The sequence below is a fragment of the Cebus imitator genome, unplaced genomic scaffold (genome assembly GCF_001604975.1).
Source record: "Cebus imitator isolate Cc_AM_T3 unplaced genomic scaffold, Cebus_imitator-1.0 Scaffold191, whole genome shotgun sequence".
NCBI classification, from domain to species: Eukaryota; Metazoa; Chordata; class Mammalia; order Primates; family Cebidae; genus Cebus; species Cebus imitator.
The window spans coordinates 935,794-941,698 of NW_016107506.1; positions in this window are offsets into that span (position 1 = coordinate 935,794).

The window sequence follows — 5,905 nt, forward strand, 5'->3', positions numbered from 1 at the left end:
CTCCCAAAGTGCTGGGATTACAGGCGTGAGCCCCTGTGCCCCGCCTGCCATTACGTTTAATGGAGAAAACTGCAATTACTAATCTTCCATTTATCACAGAACTTCAAAACCATATATTTCCCCGCAACTTCTTTCTCCTTTTGGAGAAGGTATCCGGCCTAGAGTTCATTTTTTCAACTGATTTTTTAATTTTAATGTCAAATTTTAAATTTCCATTTCTCTTTCAGAGCTACCTATTTCTTGTTCTATAAATAGATTTTTTTGCTTCCTACTTTCTTGTTCTTTTTTTAATAAGGGAATATCTTTATCTCTTTAAGTATCATAAGCACATTTATTTTCAATTCCTTGTCAAGCAGTTCTCTGAAATTATTTATTTATTTTATTTATTTATTTTTTTGATACAGAGTCTGGTTTTGCAGCCCAGGCTGGAGTGCAGTGGCGTGATCATAGCTTACTGCAGCCTCAATCTCCTGGGCTCAAGCCATCCTCCCGCTTCAGCCTCCTGAGTAGCAGGGACTGCAGAAGAAGAAGAGCTACCACACTAGCTAATTTTTTTTTATTTTTAGGTTAAAGTCAAGGTCATTCTATATTGCCCAGGCTGTTCTCAAACCCATGACTTCCCAAAATGCTGAAATTACAGGGACGAGCTACCATGCCAGGCCTATTTTCTTTTTCTTTTTTTGAGATGGAGTTTTGCTTTTGTAACCCAGGCAAGAGTGTGATGGCACGATCTTGACTCACTGCAACCTCAGCCTCCTGGGTTCAAGCGATTATCTTGTCTCAGACTCCTCAGTAGCTGGGATTACAGGTGCCCGCTGTCAGGTTTATTGCCGAGTTTAAAATGAGGAAACTGAGGCCAGTGTAACAAAATGAAAATCCAATTTATTCAGCTCCCGGGCGAGGTTCCATTGTCCCAGGGAAAGAGGCCAGGAAAGTCGCGCCAACTTCCTGGGGCATGGGGTTTTTATGGCTAGGAGGAAGAAGCAACAGCTGGGTGCTCCGATTGACTCCAGGGGAGCAGGATTGAGATGTGGCTGGCGCTGTTGGTTGGCGGGTTGTTGGGCGGGTTGTCCGGTGGGAGAGCCGGCCAGGAGCTGGAGCCTTCCATCAGCTGGAGCCTTCCAGTGGAGCCATGCGGCAGAGCTCCGTGCCGAGTGCAGAGCCTGGTGCCGGGTGCAGAGGTGGGTGTGTCCAGCCTCCCGGCGAGGCAACCAGCCTTACACCCGCCTAATTTTTGGTATTTTTAGTAGAGACAGGATTTCACCTTGTTGGCCAGGCTCGTCTCGAACTGCTGACCTCAGGTGATTCACCTGCCTCGGCCTCCTCAAGTACTGGGATTACAGGTGGCCAAGCCTAATTTTATCTAGAGTGAATTCATACTTAACTGGGGAGGTGGAATTCATACTCTTTCTTATGTAAAATATTTTAATGTGGTTTTGAATTTTACTTTGCACGAGGCTATTCTGAGCGGGAAGAGCTGTAGTCTTTTATTTATTGTCTCTTTCCTGTTTCCTCCATGCTCACTTTTTCCTACCTGACAAAGTAAAGGTATTGCCTTTACCTCCACAAAGCAGCCTGGGACCTCAGTTCAGAAGCAGAAACACAGAAGTCTTTTTGGTATTCCTGCCTTATTTCCTTACATTGATGTTGTAAATATCACAATATTTACACAATATTTATCACAGTATTTACAATATCAAAGTAAGGCAGGAATACCAAAAAATTAAACCCACATGTCAATTTGAGAAAAATTTATAGAACTATGACATGCATTTATTTGTCATTTAAAAAATCTTCCATTAAAATGTCATTTTTTTCTTTTGATGCATTCACTACATCAGGCTCTATCCTTGAATTCCTCTTTTCCCAACTTCTGCGTTTCCGTAGCTTTAAGCCGTAGGGTATTCAACTTTTTTTCAGGCTCCATCACAAGAGGCAGCCCCATCCCTAGTCCCCATCCTCAAAGCTCCCTGCGTTATGTTGTCTGCTGTTAGTCTTGACTACCCTGTGGGAGCTAAAGCCCTGGACCTGAGAATAGGAGGCAAGTAGGCATATAGCTGCGATTCAGCTCTTCACTGTGTAATTTTTGTTTGTTTCTGTGCCATGGAGGTATTTAAGTTTTTGCATTCCGAACCAGCTACATCATTTTTATTTCCCCTTTTCATAGACTTTTTATTGCTACGTATTTGGAATGAGGGTAGGGGCTGAAAGTGAGAGGGGGGAGAGATTGATCAGAGAATGAGGCTGATGCACCTTTGGGCAGATATCAGTTATGTCCTGCTCATATTCAAGGTGTAAAAGTTTAGGCTGGGTGCAGTGGTTCACACCTGTAATCGCAGCACTTTGGGAGGCCAAGGCCAGTGGATCACCTTAAATCAGGAGTTCAAGACCAACCTGGCCAAAACCCGTCTGGCCATCCAGAGTTGGTAAAACCCGTCTCTACTAAGAATACAAAAATTAGCCAGGCGTGGTGGTGTGCATCTGTAACTCCAGCTACTAGGGAGGCTGAGGCAAGAGAATCACTTGAACCTGGGAGGTGGAGGTTGCAGTGAGCCAAGATTGATTCGGTCTCAAAAAAAAAAAAAGTTATGTACATGTTTTATTTGACAAGCTAGTTCATACTTTTTAGTTGTTTTTTTTTTTTATTTACCAATAAAGCAAAGACAAGCCATTTAGTTTTTATTTCTAATTAGAAAAGCAATAACTTTTTTTCATTTTTCTTTTTTTATTGAGACGGAGTCTTGCTCTGTCACCCAGGCTGGAGTACAGTGGCCGATCTCAGGTCACCGCAATCTGTGCCTTCTGGGCTTAAGCAATTCTCCTGCCTCAGCCTCCCGTGTAGGTGGGACTACAGGCACATCACCATGCCTGGCTAATTTTTGTATTTTTAGTAGAGACGGGGGCTTCACCATATTGGCCAGGCTGGTCTCGAACTCCTGACCTTGTGATCCGCCCACCTCAGCCTCCCAAAGTGCTGGGATTGACTGTGAGCCACTGTGCCCCACCATAATAACTCTTAATTATAGAAAAATTATTAAAATTCAGGAAAGGAGAAATACTAGTTTGGAGAATGGTGAGTGGGATGCTTTATGGATGCCTCCTCTTTGAAGATGCGCCTTGAAAGATGAGGATTTTAGCAGTAAGTTTGAGAGGAAAGAAAAGGGTATTTTAAAGGGGGGGGGGTTGGAATCCAGTTTCAGAAATAAAAATATTAGACATGCTTCACAGGATATTGCTGGGTACATGGAGTAAGGATGGATATATAGATAAAGCTGGAAATGATTTGGGATGAGATTTTGCAGATCTTCAATGTAAAAGAGTTTGGCATTTATTCTTCAGAAAATGAAAATCCAAGTTCTTGGCCAGGCTCAGTGGTTCGCACCTATAGTCCCAACACTTTGGGAGGCTGAAGTGGGTGGGATCACTTGTGGCCAGGAGTTCAAGACCAGCCTATACATGGTTCAAGATAGACAGTGAAACCCTATCTCTACAAAAAATACAAAAACAAGCCGGGTGTAGTGGCTGGTGCCTGTAATACCAGCTACTTGGAAGGCTGAGACAGGAGAATCGCATGAACCCTGGAGTTGGAGGTTGCAGTGAGCTGAGACCCCTTCACTGCGCTCCAGCCTCGGGGACAGAGTGAGACTCTGTCTCAAAAAAAAAAAAGAAAAGAAAGAAAAGAAAATCCAAGTTCCACATTTGTCCTTAAAAAATTCAACTTCTGGAACACACAAAAAAATTCCTGTAAAGGTCTTTTTGTAGCACAGCACAGAAAAGTACAATGTTACATTTGAGAATCACTATTTTGTTCATTTCCTGTGAGACAAGTTGGAATGTAAAATGGGAGGAAAAGCCTTGTATTTTAGTTCCTTCCTGATTCCCCTCCACCCCCCCACTGCCTGAAGGTAGGCGGGGGCTGGGGAGGACCGGAATTACGTATTCATTCTCTGAAATTAAACACAAGTAAAAATTCTCATATATCCCCAACCGTAAAACAGTCCCAGAACCAGCGCTTTAACTATAAACACAGAAAGCATTTTGTATTGCTACAAGAACAAACATATAATCAAGAAAGATTCTTTGTAATGTTATCTAAAACCTGAAAAGTCTGTAGTTTTGGTTGGTTGCCCAGTAAATTGAAAGGATTTTTTTTTTTTTAATCTTGCGTTTCGTTTTTCTTGGTCTAAGGCCCAATCTATTGCCAGTGGTGAGTCAGAAGGGATGCCTGAAATAGTTCTTGTGAAGTTATCTATGTTCGTGTCTTATCATCCACGGATGGCCAAGACTTTCTCATTCATCTGCATATTTCACAAAAGCCTAGCACAGTGTTCCCATGTTAAATGTTTGCTGAATTATATAAAAGGATTTCAACTCATCTGTCAAATATGTGAGACAACAAATAGCATTATGTGATGTGTCCGCTGATGGGTAGTTAGAATCGTAAGGCCAAAAGTAACCCAAAGTTTCCTTTTCCCTTTTCTTTGACCAGGAAGAACTGTCCAATGACTGCTATTCATCGATGAGGAAAAAGTTCTGCTAAAGATATTTTTTCAAAATATTAAGATAAAAGTAAAAGCATTTATTTTCAGAAAGTGATTGTCATTAGCTAGAAAAATCGAATTACAAGGCTGGTGCAGTGGCTCACACCTGTAATCTCAGCACTTTGGGAGGCCAAGGTGGGTGGATCACAAGGTCAGGAGTTCAAGACCAGCCTGGCCAACATGGTGAAATCGCATCTCTACTAAAAGTACAAAAATTAGCCAGGGATGGTGGCATACACCTGTAGTCCCAGCTACTCAGGAGGCTGAGGCAGGAGAATCACTTGAACCTGGGAGGCAGAGGTTGCAGTGGAAAAGAAAACAAAAGAGAAAGAAAAATTGAATTACACATAAAATAGTGGTATCCAAATGTACAGAAACTAGACCCCTCCAGAAACATAAAAAAATGAACAAAAAATAGATTGGCTAATATACTACACTACATTATATTATACTGTATTATAACATACCATATTGTAATATACTAATGGTGCTCAAACAAAGGAGCCCAGAGATTTTGAAGAATATCATCATGAGGTAGAGTGAGAGAGGTATGAGAGTCTTCTCACTTATTACTTCTGTCCGTCTCTCCATAGGCAGTGGTGGCTGAGAGAAAGGACAGACACCATTGTGCTACCAGAGCACTTTCCAGACGTGCTGTTGGTGGCCCTGTCGGAGTCCGTTGGCCATATACCTGGGTATCAAATCAAGAGAGCATGAGAAGTTGGACAGGAAAGGTCCAAGGCGACATGGTTACTAAAGGCCATCCCTGACCCTGCCCCCAAAAGAAGAAAAGACCCTTTGCTCTTGGCATGCTTTTGCAGGAGTGTCTCAGTCTGTTCGGGCTGCTATAACATTGACCGAGTGGCTTATAAACAACGATGGGCCAGGCGCAGTGGTTCACGCCTGTAATCCCAACACTTTGGGAGGCTGAGGCAGGTGGATCTCTTGAGGTCAGGAGTTCAAAACCAGCCTGGCTCGTGATCAGTGAAATCCCGTCTCTACTAAAAATACAAAAATTAGCCGGGCGTGGTGACGCATGCCTGTAGTCCCATCTATTCCAGAGGCTGAGGCAGGAGAATCGCTTGAACCTAGGAAGCGGAGGTTGCAGTGAGAGGAGATCGTGACATTGCATTCCAGTCTGGGCGACAAGAGTGAAACTCTGTCTCAAAAATAAATAAATAAATAAACAACAACGATGTGTTTCTTCATGGTTCTGGAGGCTGGGAAGTCTTTCATCAAGATGCCAGCCTATGTGGTGTCTGTGGAGGGCCTGCCTTCTGGTTGGTGAGCAGCACCTTTTCTCCTTGTCCGCGCATGGTGGAAGGGGAGAGGCAGTCCTCTGAGGCCTCTTTCTTTTTTTTTTT